Source organism: Acinonyx jubatus, chromosome B2 (assembly GCF_027475565.1).
Source record: "Acinonyx jubatus isolate Ajub_Pintada_27869175 chromosome B2, VMU_Ajub_asm_v1.0, whole genome shotgun sequence".
NCBI lineage: Eukaryota > Metazoa > Chordata > Mammalia > Carnivora > Felidae > Acinonyx > Acinonyx jubatus.
Genome location: NC_069385.1, coordinates 58493314 through 58513719, shown reverse-complemented (window position 1 = coordinate 58513719; position 20406 = coordinate 58493314). Strand labels below are relative to the sequence as shown.

At 35.7% G+C, this 20406-nt stretch overlaps 1 pseudogene; it reads left to right on the top strand.

The window, feature by feature from the left end:
• Positions 1-4891: 4891 nt before the first annotated feature.
• LOC106975267 (endophilin-A1-like) overlaps positions 4892-20406 on the top strand; it is a 30042-nt pseudogene continuing 14527 nt past the window's right edge.

Genomic DNA, 20406 nt, shown 5'->3' with positions numbered 1-20406 from the left:
ATTTATTCCATACTGGAAGTCTATATCTCCTATTCCCTTGCACCCATTTTGCCCATCTCCCTACCTCCCTCTGGCAAATATCATATTTGTTTTCTATATTTTTAGAGGTGATTCTGCTTTTTGTTTGTTTTTACATTTTTTAGAGTACACATATGAGTGAATTATTGTATTTGTTTTTCTCAGTCTTACCTATTTTACTTAGCACAATACCTTCTATGTCCATCCATATTGTTACAAATGGCAAGACCTCATCATTTTTATGGCTGCATAGTACTCTATTTTGAATTTTAAATTTTTTTAATGTTTATTTATGTTTGGGGGCGGGGGCGGAGGGAGACACAGCATGAGCAGGGGACGGCAGAGAGAAAGGGAGACACAGAATCTGAAGCAGGCTCCAGGCTCCAAGCTGTCAGCACAGAGCTCAAAGTGGGGCTCAAACTCACAAACTGTGAGTGATCATGCCCTGAGCCAAAGTCCGACACTTAACTGACTGAGCCACCCAGGCGCCCCTGTAATATTCCAGTGTGTGTGTGTGTGCGTGTGTGTGTGTGTGTATCACATCTCCGTTATTCCTTCATGGACCCTTAGGTTACTTAGGTTGCTTGGTTATTGTAAAACAATGCTGCAATAAATATAAGGATGCATATAGCTTTCTAAATTAGTGTTTTTGTATTCTTTCAATGAATACCTAGTAGTGGAGTTCGTATGATATTTTTGTTTATAATTTTTGAGGAGCCTCCATACTGTTTTCACAGTGGCTGTATCAGTCTACATTTTCACCAACATTGCATAATGATTCCTTCTTCTCCACATCCTCCCCAACACTTGTTATTTTTTGTCTTTTTATTATTATTATTTTTTAGCCATTCTGACAGATGAAAACTCATTGCAGTTTTGATTTGCATTTCCCTGGTGATTAGTGACATTGAACATCTTTTCATGTGTCTGTTGGCCATCTGTATTTCTTTTTTGGAAAAATATCTATTCATTAGTGTAATTAATCATGATTAGTCAATGTTAGAAACTTAAAACTCACCTTCAAAGACCTTTAGTTAGATCTTTGAGACATTTTGTTGTGTTCTTTTTTCCTCAATTAAAAATATTTTAATAAACAACACATATTTAGAGAATGACTACTTTTAGTTAAGTTTAATTGAATGAGGAGTTCATTATTCTTGCTCTGGGAAAACCAAATATTGCCTACCTCTAGGTTAAGATTCTCGCTGGATATATGCTACATAGATAATGCCTTTCAAAGTGACTTCTGAAATTTTTTTTGTTCTCTTCTACTTTTTTTAATGTTTATTTTTTAGAGACAGAGACAGAGCATGAGCAGGGGAGGGGCAGAGAGAGAGGGAGACAAAGGATCTGAAGTAGGCTCTGTGCTGATTGCAGTGAGCCTGATGCAGGGCTCAAACTCACAAACCGTGAGATCATGACCTGATCTGAAGTTGGATGCTCTGCTGACTGAGCCACCCAGGTGCCCCTCTTCTACTTTTTTTTAAATTAAAAATAAATTATTTACACTTTAGCTTTATCATTTTCATTAAGCTATTTTGAAATCCAAGGTGTTAGTTTTTCCTACTTCCTATCTTTGAATTCTGGGTGCAGCCAAGTTCCGCCTTCAATATTTTGGTGGTCTGCATGTTTGTTGACCTGAAAGTTGCTGCAACATGGTTTTATTTCCTTATAGACCAATGTCTAGTACAATTATATGGCCTTTAGAGTAGAAAATAAACAATATATGTCTACTTCATTGCTTTTACTATTTGAAAATGTAGCTCAATTGCCTTCAAACTCATTAATTTCCTCTGCCTCTTCAAATGAAATGGTGTCTCATATAACACCTGAACAAGAGTGAATTATTTCACTTCAGAAGATGAGGAGAAATAGTTATGCCCTATTGAACTTTTAATATAAACCAACTGCTCCTTGAAATGCTTAATGATTAAAGAAAAGACCTATAGGGAGCTTCCAGACTCGATCTCTCTTAGAAGAATAAATAAAACAGACAGGTAATTAAGAGCAAATTCAGTTCTTGGTTTCACTGCTCAGTGTGTATGCTCACTATGGGTTAGCAGACCATAATACCAAGCTGGAGAGAGCCTCTGTCTGGTACAAGACATATTTACTAGTTTTCACTTTGAAAATGTCAGCAATCGAGAATCTTCAACTTTTACTAACAATCCAAGACAAAGCTGATCTACTCAACAACTACATTTTATCATAGATGTGTTAAAATGATATGAGATTTGTGTGACTGTGTGTGTGTGTGTGTGTGTGTGTGTGTGTGTGTGTGTGTGTGAAATTATTTCTTATTCAGAAGAAGTAAGCTTCATATATATGTATATGAACATGTCAGAAATTTCCTAAGGGCAAATATTTGAAGATTAGTTCTTGTTCCTTTTGTTATTTCCCCAAATATCTGCTAATTCTCAGTGCCTAGCCACATTTCAGTTATATTATCTAGAGAACCAGTTGAACTTCCTTTTTCTTTCCTTTTATTACACTGCTTATAACCTCTGTTCTGCTCAAATGTTCACCTCCCATCTTTGTTTCACTCATGACAAACTTCTCTAGGGGTAGAATGAAAATGATTTAGACTTTAATTTTCATTGAATTGAATCAGATGGATTTGGAAATGACTCCTGTGGTTATGTAGTTTTTGTACTACCCTACTACTCAATTAATACCACTTACACACTAGTCTAATTTAATGCCCACTTCCCAGTCACAATCCTGAAAGTTGTGTTGTGTGTCATTTTGACATACAAACATATTTACTCTCACTAGAATCTCTCACATGGGTTCAATAAGATCATACTGAACACAGTATGGTTAATTGGTATTTGGAGCACAAAGTACTTATCCAACACCCATTTTTTCCCCTAACTTCTCCAGAATCAGAACTCTGAATGACTTATTGCCAGATGTTTGCCTCATTTCTTAGTTTTATTTGAAGATTGGTAAGCTCAATTGGATATAAGGAAAATTACTGGGTTGGTTTTCCAAGAAAGTCCTTTAAATAAAGATGACTTTTTTTCTTCATGACCATTTTCAAAAGCTGTCTTATTTCTGTTTTTGTTTGAAGCATAGAGATGATGACTGAAGCTGCACAGGAAAACACATGAACATAAGATGAGCTTGACAGTAGAATAACACACTTAAAATGATGCGTGTGCAACAGGAAACTGGAATGTTGATACCACAGACCTTCCATAACAGCTATGATAGTCTCCCCACTTTGTAATTCCTTTACGGGAGAAAAATACCAACCTTTATCTGTTGATGTTATTGAAATAATTTATTCTAGGAGACAAATATAATTCCCAATGCACACAACTGTTTTGTGCTGGTTTTGGCCTATTGACGGTAATGCTACCAGCTAGAAATGCCTGAAAGCATTCACCTGGCTTACGTTGAGCTTCCTACAGACATCTCTTTCCGAACCAATGTTAGAACCACTGGACTGACTCTTGGGGTTCCTACTGTGCTTGCTTGCAAGATGCCCTTCAGCAACAGCCATCAGGAAACTTTGAAAAAATAAATGTTTATTAGCTACAAGACCTGGAAATTACACAATACACCTGAGGCTCTCTGGTGGGGGGGGGGGGGGTAGAAAGAGAGAAAGAAAGCAAGAAAGCTCATGCACAGGGTTTCTGTTTTTATTGGGGTCAAGGGTAGGGGCCTCCGATTTCACAGGCTCATTCTTTATTGGTGTATTTAAAACATAAGAACATCATAAGATTTAAAACATAAAAGTGGTGATTTAAAGTGAAGGAAACAGAAAAGACAAGTGCTCCCAAAGATGAGTAATTGAAATCAACCATATTTTCTAAAACAAAAGAAACTCAGGCAGAGGGGAGTGGTCTGACTCTATCTAGCCCGGTGGCTGGTAATGTGCTTTTCAACATAATTGTCTTTGAAATGGATGTCAGCAATTCAAGTTTAAGTCATCCTTTTGCATCACAAAAACAGGAAAAAAAATGATCATTTATATAAATTCTTAAGTATCTGGCACATACTGGGCAATGTACAGTTAATCAGTAAAAGTGGCAAGCTGTTAATACAATTGGAGATGAGAATTCTTTTCAGGTCATTCTCAGTATTTGAACTGCCATAATTCTCAGTAGATTCAGAAAAAAATCAAAGTTTTCCCAGCAGTGCAGTGCAGATTGGAAAACAAGCAAAAAAATCACAAGTAATAAATGCAACTCAAATACTGCAGAGAGCATGTATTCAAAGATTGTGTATTAGGAGAACCTATATTTAAATTTCAACCCTTAAAAATTATAAACAGAAAATTGAGAATTGCTTCAGTTTGTAAATCTCACAGAGAGGGGCACCTGGGTGGCTCTGTTGGTTAAGGGTTGGTCTCTTGATCTCAGTTCAGGTCTTGATCTCAGGGTCTTAAGTTCAAGTCTCTTGTTGAGCTTTGCGCTGGGCATGGAGCCTACATTAAAAAAAAACCCTCAAACAGAAAAATGCTTTACCAATATCAAAACCAGTATAAGAGGGGTACCTGGGTGGCTCAGTTGGTTGGACATCAGGACTCAGGTCATCATCTCAAGGTTTATGGAATCAAGCCCTGCATGGGTCTCTGTGCTGACAGAGCAGAGCCTGCTTGTGATTCTCTCTCATCCTCTCTCTCTGCCCCTCCCATACACTCTACATAAATAAATAAATAAACATAAAAACAAAAACAAAAACACTATAAGAAGTTGAGATTCAAACATAGATTTGGAAGTCCCTGATGCCTAGGCTCTTTTGTCTTATTTCTCTTTGGTACAGCTTAAAGATCAGGAGAATTAATAATGGTAAAATATGTTTGATGATACTTGATAAAAGTTAATTTTCTTAGGGGAAATAACAAATGACTTCCCTGTACATTATGGGTAGAAAAATGATGATGGTGGTGGTGGTGGTGGTGGTAAAGAGTCCACAAAAATCATAGATGGAAATATTCCAATTTCTCCAGTAAAATACAAAGTTATACAATTCTCTGATTCATAAAAATAAAGTCATAAAACATTTACTGTTTTCTTAGTTTTAGCTTTTGATAAAAAGTGTGACTAATTATTTAACAAGAGTGCATATGACTCTAAATTTTAAGTGTGAAATGAAATTTGGAAATAAATAACTTGAGATATGGTATAATTGATGCAGGCAGGCTGGTCTGAGGACCCAGAGGGGGTCCTGAAGAACTAGCCAGAAGTCCTTGGCTTCAAGCAAGATAGAAATCAAACGTGAACCAGCAGTTTGTAAATCTCACAGAGATTTACATACATATACATATATGCATATATATACACACACACACATATATACATATATATGTATATATACATACATATGTATGTGTATGTGTGTGTGTGTGTGTGTGTGTGTGTGTGTGTGTGTGTATATATACACATCTTTATATATGGAGAGACAGAGGGAGAGAGATGGATAAGGAGAGAGCATCCAAGAGACTTGGAAAGGAAAATAGAATGAGTCTGTCTTGCTTGAGGTCTGGGGTTTTTACTGGCAATTGTGGTCTGGTGCACATGTCCTCTTAGGCATCCAGGAATTGGGCAGAATAAGGAGAGGGTCCAGGTGTCCTTCATAAGTCACTAATTCCCTGAAACCAGGGGATTTGGTGTCAAGGTGGTTGGAGTCAGTGGTCTTAGAGAACTTTTATGAAGACCCTGCCTGGTCACACCTTAGATGTTCTGTATAGTGCTGGAAGCCTCCAAAGATACCATTATCTCTTGGTTCCTTACAAGGAAAACATGTTATTTGTATTTCAAAGCATGTGTAGAGTGGGGTTGGAGTGCAAGCCCTAGGAAGAATAGAAACTGGATAGGAAGCAACAAAACAAAAACAAACAAACAAAAAGCTTTTTTTCACTCATGGGGTTCCTTCAGTTTCCCTGCCTCATAATTATGTCAGCTATGATTGAATATTGCCCAAATTCTCTACACATTTCTATATTCATTCATTTTAAGTATATCTTTTCAGATTCCCTTATCAAAGAGCAGAGTCTATATCTTCACTCCTTGAATCTGAAATAGCCAGATGACTTTTTTGCAGTGTTATTTCTGAAACTAAGCCTCAACAGGATTTTATACACTTTCTCCTAGACCTTTGTCTTATTCATGAAAGTAAGTCAGTACTGTGTAGCTGTAGGATAAATACCACATGGAAGAGAGCTGAGGTAACCCAGCCAAGAACCATAGGACTCCCAGAGGCAAAGCCACCTAGCTTCATTAGCAGTGCTTAAGGGAGACCAGCAGCTACAGTAAGAACCCCTTCCCACAGGCTAATTTTTAACATACCAAGAACAGTGAATTATTGCTTAAAATACCCAGTTTTGTGGTGCCTTTTCACGGAGAAATATTATGGCAATAAATTACTAATACAACAGACTAAAATGATTACATCATTCTGAGACACTAAGGAAATGTTATAATTGTGCTATAACAAGTTGAATTATAATACTTTTCTTTTAATAAAGGAAGTAGAAAGTGAGTTTGGCAAACATGGGTTTCGTTACAAATTTCATCATAAAATAGAAAATTAATTAGCTTTTTGGGGCATTGCTTTCCTCATGTTATAAATTGGAACTACCAATTTTATGTTACCAATAGTAACTACCCATTTGTTGCTGGCAAATAGGCCTGTATATTAAAAGCAAAATAATTAAAACAAAATAATCTAAATCTTTTCCAATGCTTTAGCCATTGACCTACATGGAGATTCTGTTAACTAACACATAAGCTAGGCATCTCCTACTAAATGTATTACCAAAAAAAAAAAAAAATCATTGGAATACTATTTAAATATCATCATCATCATTAATTGATAAATGCAAGCAAACATTCTCACACTCAGAAAATGGAAATTATTTTAATAATCCTTTAAAGAAGGAAGAGTTTAAATACGGAATCGCATATTTTTATTTAAATTTAACACAAGAAGACGTATGGATGGATCACACAGAGCATTTTTAAATGCTATAGAAGGTATTCAAACTTTTAAAACATGTCAACACATAGGATATCTAGCTACTTTTTGAGAAGCTTAGTAAATTCTATTCATACAAATAATCTTGAAAGCAAGACTTCATTGATTAAAACAAATACATTAAAGATTCTTAAGTAATAAATAATATTAAGAAAGCTTTTGTATTGAAGGATGTTTTTTCAAAAACATTTTTTCTTTAGAACATATAAAAGAAAATAAATATATTATATATAATAATTATACTCCCTGACCAGGTGTGATTTATTCCAGAAATGCAAGATTCTTTAAATATTCAAAATCAATCAATATTATCAACCAAACTGATAAGCTACTGATCACATCAATTGATATAGAAAATCATGAGGGACTTAAAATCTAGAAGTAATAATCTAATTCAACAAAGTCACAGGACATAATAAAAACATACAAGAATCAGTTGTATTTCCATGTACTAAAAATGAACATTTGGAAACCAATATTTAAAATACTTTACCATTTAAAATTGTTTCAAAGGACATGAAATACTCAGATGTAAATCTAACAAAACATGTACAGAATTTGTATGCAGAAAAATCACCAAAAAAGTTAATAAAGGAAGACACATATTGTGCTCATGATTTGGAAGACGTGATATAGTTAATATGTCAACTGTCCCCCAGACTCATATTTCAGATGGGCACAATGACTATTAGAATCCCAGCAAAGTTGGTTTTTTTTTTCAATATATAAACATATTCTAAACTTGACATGGAAATTAAAATATACTAGAATACCTAAGACAATTGTTTAAAAAAATATGAGAGGAAACTATCTAATTTTAGTAATACTATGTATCTGTAGCAATCAAGACAAGGTGGTATTGAAAATGGATAGACACAGAGATCAAAGAAGGAGCAGAAAAACTAGAAATAGACCCATACAAGTATGCACAATTGGATTTTGGCAAATTTACAAAGACAATTAAGTGAAGTATGGGTGACATTTCAACAAATATTAAGCATGGCATCTCATGATCTGTAAAAGAAAATATTGATAAGTTACACTTCATCAAAATTTAAAATGTATGCTCCATGAAAGACCCTGTTGAGAAGATGGAAAAACAAGCTACAACTGGGAGGAAATATTTGCAAACCACCTACAGGACAGAAAATAAACATCTTTAATATTTAAAAAACTTGAAACTTAGAAAAAAAGCAAGAAATTCAATTAAAAGTAGACAAATACTGTGAGCAGATATTTCACCAAAGATGACATACTGATAGCAAGTAAGCATATGAATATGTTCAATATCATTAAGCATTAAAGAAATGAAAATTAAAATCATGGCATATTCGAAAGATTAAGTTAATGAGATAATGATAATACTGAATGTTGGCCAGGTAAAGGATATATTGAATTTCTCATAAATTGCTGATAAGACTGTATAATGGTATAACAGACAGTATTTGGGCAATCTCTTGTAAAACTAAAATGCACTTACTATATGACCTAGAAGTCCTATTCCTGGGATTTATCTCAGAGAAATGAAGCCTTATGTTCACACACACAAATTGTACATGGATGTTCATGGAAGGTTTATTTGTAACCTAAAATTGTAAATAACCCTGTTGTTCTTCAACTAAAATGGTTTAACAAACCATGGTGTATCTATACCATAAATATTACACAGGAGTAAAAAGGAATGAACTGTTGAAACATACAATCACCTCCATGGATCTTAAAGGACCCAGGATGAGTAGAAATGCCAGTCTCAAAAGGCTGCATACTATACATTTCATTTATATCAAGTTTTTAAGCCAACATAGGGATGGAAAACAGATTAGCTGTTAATGTAAATAGTTTAAGAAGAGTAGGGTTGGTGTTACTACAAAGAGGTAGTATAAAGGAGTTTCTTTGAGATGATGAAGTGCTGTTTCTTGGTTGTGGTGGTGGTAAACCAAATCGATATATGGGAAAGTTTCATAGAATTACACACACATAAACTCAAATAAGTGCGTGTAAAAGCTGTTGATATATGAATATAATCTGTAGTCTAACAGTATTCTACCAATATCAATTTCCTTATTTTCCTTTTGTGAAATAGTTATGTGAGATGGCACTATTAGAGAAAGAATGGAGATAGGTCAACAGGATTCTCTGTACTATGTTTGCAGATTCCTGCATATTTATGATTATTTCAAAATAAAAAATACCCTCTAGGTTTTTTTAGATTTTTTAACGTTTTCTTTTTGTTTGTTTTGTTTTTGAGAGAAAGGGAGAATGAGAATGAGTGGAGGAGGGGCAGGGAGAGAGGGAGAGAGAGAATTCCAAGCAGGCTCTGCACTGTCAGACTGGAGCCTGATGTGGGGCTCAAACTCACAAACCGTGAGATCATGAGCCAAGTGGAAACCAAGAGTCTGATGCTTAACCACTGAGCCACACAGGCGCCCCTCATGTTCTAAATTTTTAAACAATTTTTTAATAAACCAGAGGGGCATGAATGGCTTAATCAGTTAAGTATCTGACTCTAGACTTCTACTCAGGTCATGATCTCACACTTTGTGGGATCAAAGCCTGTGTTGGGCTTCACTCCAAAGCTCAGAGTCTGCTTGGGATTCTCTCTCTACCCCTCTTTCTGCCTCTCCCCCACTCATGCTTGCTCTCTCAAAATAAATAAATAAACTTTAAAAAATTTAATTAACCAGAATTTAATACCTCATATTGGTTCATCACTAGTCAATGGAGTTTCCTCACATTAGCCTGCATTTCTAATGTTCCAGATATATGCATTTATAACTAACCGAGGATACCTTATCAAGAACTTTTCTATCTCTATAGCATTGTATGTTCTATATCCTTCAACTTCCATCTCCACAGGGGGGCTAACTCTAAAAGTACAGGCCAATATGATCTATTCTGGAAAATTCTCTTAGACTTACTGTAAATGGTATTGTAGTGTAAGTCTACTATGAATACCTCTCCCCACATCCATACAAATACCTATGTACAAATCCCTACCATGAAACTTGTTTTCTTATTACAGAGTATATGTTTCTGAGAGAATTAGAGTGCAATATACGGGTAAGAACTATTCTCAGTATTTCCATCTTTTCATATGGTACATAGAATATAGTGGTCCATATTATAGAAGTTGATCATGACAGATTAAATAAATAAACAAAATATTTTGGAGGGACACTATGATCTAGAAGTTGACTTTAATTATCTGGATTAAAAGATAGACCTGATTTTTCAAAATAGATCTGGAATGTTTTTAATATAACATTGCCTTTCAGATCTTTTTTATTGTTGTTGTTATCAATTGTGAAATCCTACAGACACTGATTCTTTTAGTGAATCAAATTATTGAATATTGAACTCTTAGGGAATTTTTTTGAATATTTTAAGCATAATTCTTATGCCACATATATCATTTGTCTTCTACAGTTCCTTAAATTATTCATATAAATAAGAGTTGTATGAAATTGTTTTGGGGAACCCAAATGTAAGAGCACTTATTTTACTTTCTAGTGAAACTATATTTCAAGAGTTTAATTCTGGGAGTGCGTGGGTGGCTCAGTAGGTTGAGCGTCTGACTTCAGCTCAGGTCAAGATCTCATGGCTCATAAGTTTGAGCCTCGCCTCAAGCTCTGTGCTGATGGCTCAGAGCCTGGAGCCTGTTTTGGATTCTATGTCTCCCTCTCTCACTACCCCGCCCCCATTCACTCTGTCTCTCTCTCAAAAATAAATAAACATTAAAAAAATTTTTTAAGAGTTTAATTCTGAAGATCATGCTTGTTGCTATATATCATCTATTACTGTATACACATTTATTTCTGTTTTTGTGCATTTCCAATGTTACTTTGCAATGGTTAAAGTGCTTCTTCATCTTAACTTTAGACTCAAAAACACACCTTGCTTTTATTTACTGTAAGTTTTATCTAATTCTATCTACCAGAAAATTTAAATTTAAATTTGTAGACTATAAATGGAAAATTCAGTTAGAAGCTTTGTTTCTTATTCTTCATTCTAAATACCTTCACCTGCAGTTAGAGGAAGTAAATACTTTGTTTTCTAGAAATGTTTGTATAGCAAGACATTCTTTGTATCACCTGTTGAAATTTCACATTCCAGTAGTTTAATAGAAGAGCTAATTTGTTTCTAAGTATGCAAATTCTTTTTTATATACTGTAGTTTTGATGTACAGGTACAGCATATTGTAGCACATGAGTTTTTTTTTAATTGAACAGATGTTAAGATTACAAAACTTTCTCATAGTAAAATATTTGGAAAAAACATGGATATACAAATAGATTCTACAACAAAGACTGTTGAAAAACTGGAAAGTGTATGCATATCAAAGTGTCTAAACATAAGAAGATAAAATTGGTCTTTTCCGAGATGTCTTTTTATATATGATATGTCTGTGAATATCTCTATATACACATAATTGTAAGTGAATACTAAGTAAAAAAATATAGCAACTATTCTAAAAGGATTTAGGAATGGCACAAGCTGTTAGGGGAGAATTGAATTTTTAGAAAGTGAAAAGGAACTTTATGACATTTATGTATCTACTTGCTGATAAAAATAGCTTTTATTGTTTAATTTTTTTTCCACTTTCAGATTCTATTGTCATTGGATATTGTGAATACTTAGTGGATAATAAAAAAGTAACATAAAGTTTAATGTAGGACCATATTGCAACTAAATAAAGAACTGATCTCTCCTGTAATTTAGTTCTCAGTACTCACTGCTCACATATGTGCAGGCAATGGAATTGGGGTCTTCATTTCTTCATTTCATTCTGGAGACAATGGTATCAAACCACACTTCCCCACCACCTGGAAATCCTAAGTCCCCTATTGTGGTTTATTTTCTATTGCCCTGATAGCTCTTTCACTCCTTTCCCAATCCTGTTAAATTCCATTTAATCCCCTCACTCTCAGATGATCTTTGTTCTCATGTCAGAGAGGAAATAAAATGCATTAGATAGGAACTGGATCAACTTCCTCAAAAAGACAAAATAAATAAATAAATAAAGACAAAATTAAAAAAAAAAAAGAAAAAGTAAAACAAACAACAACAAACAACAGAAGAAAGAAAAGGGAAAAATACACAACTGGATGAGTTTCTCCTGCAAATAAAATCTAATATCCTCATCTCTCTCCTGATTCAATGCTTTTCTGTCTTCCCAGGGATTTCTTTACCAGCACACTTTTACCTTTATTCCCTTCTTCTCTTCTTGATTTTTTTTTGGTAAGTATTTGAGAATATTCAGATTGTTTCATCAATAGAAAAAGTAAATACTGCCTCTCCCTAGATAACTACCTATTGTGCAGGCCCATCTGGCAAGCTGTCAAACCCCCTCCTTCATTTTATAGCCACTTTGCTGCATGGTATAGTTTAGCACACTAGCCATGTACACTACTTTTCATTTGCTTCAAGTGAGAACATGCACACACGTGCGCGCGCACACACACACACACACACACACACACACACAACCTGCTTTCTCTTTACATTTCTGGCCACTCTTGCAGAAACATTTTTTTATATTATTTTTTATTTTTTATAATTTACATCCAACTTGGTTAGCATATAGTGAAATAATGATTTCAGGAGTAGATTGCTTAATGCTCCTTACCCATTAAGCCCATCCCCCCCTCCCATGACCCCTCCAGTAACCCTCAGTTTGTTCTTTATATTTAAGAGTCTCTTCCTTTTTGTCTCCCTCCCCATTTTTATATTATTTTTGTTTCCCTTCCCTTATTTTCAACTGTTTTTCTCTTAAAGTCCTCATGAGTGAAGTCATATGATTTTTGTCTTTCTCTGACTGACTCGTTTCACTTAGCATAATACCCTCTAGTTCCATCCACGTAGTTGCAAATGGCAAAATTCCATTCTTTTTGATTGCCGAGAAATACTCCTTTGTATACATATATACATCATATCTTCTTTATCCATTCATCCATCGATGGACATTGGGCTCTTTCCATACTTTGGCTATTGTTGATAGTGCTGCTATAAACATGGAGGTGCATGTGTCCCTTCGAAACAGCACCCCTGTATCCCGTGGATAAATACCTAGTAGTGCAATTGCTGGGTCATAGAGTAGTTCTATTTTTAGTTTTTTTAGGAACCTCCATACTGTTTTCCAGAGTGTCTGCACCAGCTTACATTCCCACCAACAATGCAAAAGAGATCCTCTTTCTCTGCATCCTCACCAGTATCTATTGTTTCCTGAGTTGTTAATGTTAGCTATTCTGACAGGTGTAAGGTGGTATCTCATTGTGGCTTTGATTTTTATTTCCCTGATTATGAGTGATGTTGAGCATTTTTTCATGTGTCAGTTGGCCACTTGGATGTCTTCTTTGGAGAAGTGTCTATTCATGTCTTTTGCCCATTTCTTCATTGGATTATTTGTTTTTTGGGTGTTGAGTTTGATAAGTTCTTTATACATTTTGGAAACTAACCCTTTATCCGATATGTCATTTGCAAATATCTTCTCCCATTCTGTTGGTTGCCTTTTAGTTTTGCTGATTGTTCCCTTCGCTGTGCAGAAGCCTTTTATTTTGATGAGGTCCCAGTAGTTCATTTTTGCTTTTGTTTCCCTTGTCTCCAGAGACATGTTGAGTAAGAAGTTGCTGCGGGCAAGATCAAAGAAGTTTTTCGTGCTTTCTCCTCGAGGATTCTGTTGGCTTCCTGTCTTACATTGAGGTCTTTCATCCATTTTGAGTTTATTTTTGTGTATGGTGTAAGAAAGTGGTCCAGGGTCATTCTTCTGCATGTCGCTGTCCAGTTTTCCCAGCACCACTTGCTGAGGAGACTGTCTTTATTCCATTGGATATTCTTTCCTGCTTTGTCAAAGATTAGATGGCCATATGTTTGTGTGTCCATTTCTGGGTTCTCTATTCTGTTACATCGATCTGAGTATCTGTTCTTGTGCCAGTACCATACTGTCTTGATGATTACAGCTTTGTAGTATAGCTTGAAGTATGGGATTGTGATGCCTCCTGCTTTGGTTTTCTTTTTCAATATTGCTTTGGCTATTTGGGGCCTTTTTAGGTTCCATACAAATTTTAGGATTATTTTTTTCTAGCTCCGTGAAGAATGCTGTTGTTACTTTGATAGGGATTGCATTGAATATGTAGATTGCTTTGGGTAGTATCCACATTTTAACAATATGTTCTTCCTATCCAGGAGCATGGAATCTTTTTCCATTTTTTTGTGTCTTCTTCAGTTTCCTTCATAAGCTTTCTATAGTTTTCAGTATATAGATTTGTCACCTCTTTGGTGAGATTTATTCCTAGGTATTTTATGGTTTTTTGTGCAACTGTAAATGGGATCAATTCCTTGATTTCTCCTTCTGTCGTTTCATTGTTGGTGTATAGGAATGCAACCGATTTCTGTGCATTGATTTTATATGCTGCAAATTTGCTGAATTCATGAATCAGTTCTAGCAGTTTTTTAGTCGAATCTTTTGGGTTCTCCATATAGAGTATCATGTCATCTGTGAAGAGTGGAAGTCTGACCTCCCTCTGGCCAATTTGGATGCCTTTTATTTCTTTGTGTCATCTGACTGCAGAGGCTAAGACTTCCAATACTATGTTGAATAACAGTGGTGAGAGTGAACATCCCTGTCTTGCTCCTGATCTTAGGGGGAAAGCTCTCAGATTTTCCCCATTGAGGATGATATTAGCATTGGGTCGTTCATATATGACTTTTATGATCTCGAGGTATGCTCCTTGTATCACTACTTTCTTGAGGGATTTTATCAAGAAAGGATGCTGTATTTTGTCAAATGCTTTCTCTGCATCTATTGAGAGGATCATATGGTTCTTGTCCTTTCTTTTATTGATGTGATGAATCATGTTAATTGTTTTGTGGATATTGAACCAGCCCTGCATCCCAGGTATAAATCCCACTTGGTCGTGGTGAATAACATTTTTAATGTATTGTTGGATCCAGTTGGCTAATATCTTGTTGAGGATTTTTGCATCCATGTTCAGCAGGGAAATTGGTGTATAGTTCTCCTTTTTAGTGGGGTAACTGTCTGGTTTGGAATCAAGGTAATGCTGGATTCATAGAAAGAGTTTGGAAGTTTTCCTTCCATTTATATTTTTTGGAACAGCTTCAAGAGAGTAGGTGTTAACTCTTCCTTCAATGTTTGGTAGAATTCCCCTGGAAAGCCATCTGGCCATGGACTCTTGTTTTTTGGCAGATTTTTGATTGCTAATTTGATTTCCTTACTGGTTACAGGTGTATTCAAATTTTCTATTTCTTCCTGTTTCAGTTTTGGTAGTGTATATGTTCTAGGAATTTTTCCATTTCTTCCAGATTACCCATTTTATTGGCATATAATTGCTCATAATATTCTCTTATTATTGTTTTCATTTCTGTTGTGTTGGTTGTGATCTCTCCTCTTTCATTCTTGATTTTATTTATTTGGGCCCTTACCTTTTTCTTTTTGATCAAATTGGCTAGGGGTTTATCAATTTTGTTAATTCTTTCAAAGAATCCGCTTCTGGTTTCATTGATCTGTTCTACTGTTTTTTGGTTCAGATAGCATTGATTTCAATAGCATTAATAATAAATAATCTTTATTATTCCCTTTCTTCTGCTGGCTTTGGGTTTTATTTGCTGTTCTTTTTCCAGTTCGTTAAGGCATAAGTTTAGGTTGTGTATCTGAGATCCTTCTTCCTTCTTTAGGAAGGCCTGGATTGCTATATACTTTCCTCTTATGACTGCCTTTGCTGCATCCCAGAGGTTTTGGGTTGTGGTGTTATCATTTTCATTGACTTCCATATACTTTTTAATTTCCTCTTTAACTGCTTGGTTAGCCCATTCATTCTTTAGTTGGATGTTCTTCAGTCTCCAAGTATTTGTTACCTTTCCACATTTTTTCTTGTGGTTGATTTCTAGTTTCATAGTGTTGTGATCTGAAAATATGCACAGTATGATCTCAATCTTTTTGTATTTACTTAGGGCTGATTTGTGTCCCAGCATGTAGTCTATTCTGGAGAACATTCCATGTGCACTGGAGAAGAATGTATATTCTGCTGCTTTAGGATGAAATGTTCCGAATATATCTGTTAAGTCCATCTGGTCCAGTGTGTCATCCAAAGCCATTGTTTCCTTGTTGATTTTTTGATAAGATGATCTGTCCATTTCTGTGGGTGGGATGTTGAAGTATCCTACTATTATGGTATTACTATCGATGAGTTTCTTTATATTTGTGATTAATTGATTTATATATTTGGGTGCTTTCACACTTGGTGCATAAATGTTTACAACTGTTAGGTCTTCTTGGTGGATAGTCCCCTTGATTATGATATAATGCCCTCCTGCATCTCTTGATACAGTCTTTATTTTAAAGTCTAGATTGTCTGATATAAGTATGGTACTCCGGCTTTCTTTTGTTGACCATTAGCATGACAGATGGTTCTCCATCCCCTTACTTTCAATGTGAAGGTGTCTTTAGGTCTAAAGTGGGTCTCTTGTAAACAGCATATAGATGGATCTTGTTTTCTTATCCATTCTGTTACCCTATGTCTTTGGATTGGAGCATTGAGTCCACTGACATTTAGAGTGAGTACTGAAAGATATGAATTTATTGCCATTATGATGCTTGTAGAGTTGGAGTTTCTGGTTTCTGGTAGTGTTCTCTGGTCCTTTCTAATCTTTGTTGCTTTTGGTATATATATATATATATATATATATATATATATATATATATATATATATATTTTTTTTTTTTTTCATCTTTTCTCCCCTCAGGAAGTCCCCCTTAAAATTTCTTGCAGGGCTGGTTTAGTGGTCACAAACTTTTAATTTTTGTATGTCTGGGAAAGTTTTTATATCTCTTTGTATTTTGAATGACAGCCTTGCTGGATAAAGAATTCTTGGCTGCATATTTTTCTGATTCAGCACATTGAGTATATCCTGCCACCCCTTTCTGGCCTGCCAAGTTTCTGTAGATAGGTCTGCTGCAAACCAGATCTGTCTTCCCTTGTAGGTTAGGGGCTTTTTTCCCTTGCTGCTTTCATGATTCTCTCTTTGCCTGTGTATTTTATGAATTTGACTATGATATGTCTTGTTGATGGTCGCTTCTTGTTGAATCTAATGGGGGTTCTCTGTGCTTCTTGGATTTTGATCTGTGTCTTTCCCCAGGTGAGGAAAGTTTTCTGCTATGATTTGCTTACATAACCCTTCTACCCCTATTTCTCTCGCTTCCTCTTCTGGGACCCCTATGATTCTGGTGTTGCTCCTTTTTAATGAGTCACTGATTTCTCTAATTCTTAAATTGTGCTCTTTTGCCTTAATCTCCCTCTTTTTTTCTGCTTTGTTATTCTCTATAAGTTTATCCTCTATATCGCTGATTCTCTGTTCTGCCTTGTCCATCCTTGCTGTTTCTGCATCTATCCGTGATTGGAGCTCACTTATAGCATTTTTAATTTCTCTGGGTATTTTTTACTTCTTTTATCTCTGCAGAAAGGGATTCTAATCTATTTTCGACTCCAACTAGTATTCTTATTATCATGATTCTAAATTCTGGTTTAGACTTCTTGCTTGTATCTGTGTTGGTTAAATCCTTGGCTGTCATTTCTTCATGCTCTTTCTTTTCGGGTGAATTCCCTCATGTTGTCATTTGGAAAGGAAAAAAAGAATTAATGTGGTAGAAAAATTGAAAATAAAAAAATTAAAATTAAAAATATTAAAATTAAACTTAAACACACACACACACACACACACACACACACACACACAAATCGAATAGATGCTGCTAGATCCTAGGTGTGTTTTGGTCTGGGTGTTGAAAGTTGTTTGACAGATTAGAAAAAAAAGGAGGGGGGGGAGAAAAAAAAAGTAATCATTTGAGAAGTTGAAAAAATGAGTACACTGAAGTAGACTGAAGTAGACTAAAATGAGATGATGGAGGTAAAATAAAATTTGAAAAAATATATACAAAGGTAAAGAATATAGTAGAAAAAATTAAAGAAACATATATTTTATAAAAATTAAAAAAATATGATTTTTTTTCTTTTTCTGTATTTAGGAAAAAAGAAAAAAATGAAAAAGATAAAAAAGAATAAAGAAAAGAAAAAGAAATCATTTGAAAATTTGAAAAAGTGAATACACTATAGTAGATTAAAATAAAATGATGGAAGTAAAATAGAATTTGAAAAAATTTACATAAAAGCAAAAAATATAGTAATAAAAATTAAATAAAAACATTTGTAATAGAAATTGAAAGTAAAAATGAAGTTTTTCTCTTTCTGCATTCAAGAAAAAGAAAGGAAATGAAAAAGAGAAAAAAGAAAAAGAAAGAAAAAAAGGAAATTGTTTGCAAATTTGAAATGGTGATACACTGAAGTAGACTAAATCAAGAAAAAGAAAAGAATTATGAAAGAGAAAAAGAAAAAAGAAAAAAGAAGAAAGAAAATTGAATAGATGAACCTGCTAACAGATTGAAGTAGGACTGAAATTACTTCATTTTCCCCTAGAAGTCAGGCTATGTAGCTCTTTATAGTCCATTAATTAAGCCAGTAGTGAGACTTGGGTTCTTGAAGAGCGAAGTTGGCCCAGGTGGGCATTGCTCAGTGTAACAGCTCCTCTGTCCACTAGATGGCGCTGCCAGCCTACTGGGGTGGATTGTTGTAGTGCTTGTAGGTGCCTATGCGCATGTACAGGAGCGGTAAAAAATGGCGCCACCCAGCTACCCAGTCTGTTCTCCCGGATCAACAATCGCGCACCTGTCCTCTGTCTTCAGCTCTAGTTCACTCCCTGCTTTTTCACTCTCCTTGACCAGGCCCCTGGCAGTACCTCTCTCCCGAGTTTTGTCTCAGATGTGGCTGTTTTCCCTGGGTTCTTACTTCTGAAGGACTGTGGTTTTGACCCGTTCCACCCCTCTGTGGGAGGGTCTCACTGAGCAATGGCTGAATGAGCAATGGCTGACTGTCGGCTGCACCCAGGAATGCTTGCTGGACCCTGCTGCTGCCAGTGCCCCGAGACTGCGGCCAGGTTCCAGCCCACCCCAGAAAAAATCATGAGACAGTGTAGCAGCAGTGTTTCAGGGATTACGGAAAATCACAACACACATCTAGCACCAGGCTTCACCCTTAAGGACCTTGTGCCAGCACCAGCGAATGTGGCCATTTTCTGGGGTCTGCTGGGACCAGGTGCTTTCAACAGTCTCTACAAAATGTCCTTCCAGCAGTGGAACCGCTTTCCCCTGTGTGGCCTGAGAACCTCCTGGACCCCACTCTGTTCCTGGGGATTCACCCTTCCCACCAGAGTACCACAAGGTATCGAGTTGCAGAGATGCAGCCTTTGCACTCCCCTTGTTTGCAGTCTTAACGGAATTTAAAACCCTCTCCTTTCTCCTTTCTCCCTTTTTAGTTTAGTCCCTGTGGCTGTTTCCAATTTTCCACTTTCTCTCCAGCTGCTTTTGGGGAGGGGTGCTTTTCCCATATTCTCCCCACCTCCCCAGTCTCTGTCCCCTCTCTGCTACCTTTCGTGGCTTCTCGCTCCCCAAATTCACCTCTCCGCCCCGCATACATGAGGAATTCTGTGGTTCAGGTTGTGCAGATTGTTGTATTAATCCTCCAATCAGTTTTCTAGGTGTGTAGGATGGTTTAGTGTTGGTCTGACTGTATTTCATGGATGTGCAACACACAAAAACTTCCATGCTGTTCTGTTATCTTGGCTCCTCCCCTTGCAGAAACATTTTTTAAAACCTCTTTTTTCCCCCCAAACATTGATTTGTATTTCCTAAATGTCTCTGCTAAGTCTTCATCTTAATACCACAAATATTTCCTGGGCTGTCTCATTGATTTCCATGGCTTTAATTTTCATCCATTTTTTTAACTCCTCCCAAATCTGCCTTTGCATTATAGCTTCTCCTAGATTTGGGAATGGAATATTGAATAATGCATTAGACACAACTCTCTGGATGTTAGGAAGGAACCTCAAATTCATCATGTTCACAACTGAAATCTGGAATTTCTCTCCCAAGGGCCATTCTCCTATGCCTCCTGCTTATTGCAGGGTACGTATCAAACCTGAAGTGCCTAAAATAGAAGCAGGAGCATCATCTAGGATCTTGAAAAAATCTGCCCTGATATTATCCCTGATAGGATATTGTACAATTATTTAAAATAATTGATTTAGAAAAGAATTATACACAATATTTGATCGACTTAATGTTCTGCCTTTTCTAGTATTCTTCTCTGAATTTAAAGAACGATTTCACTTATTTTTTCAATGATCTCATTTTGGTTAAGATGAAAGAAACTTTCATTAGTCTGGTTGTGAATAAGTACCATAATTTTTCCTTATTTAGTAGAGCTCACCTTCAGTCAGCCTGACTTTCTTTTTTTTTTAATTTTTTAATGTTTGTTTATTTTTGAGAGAGAGAGA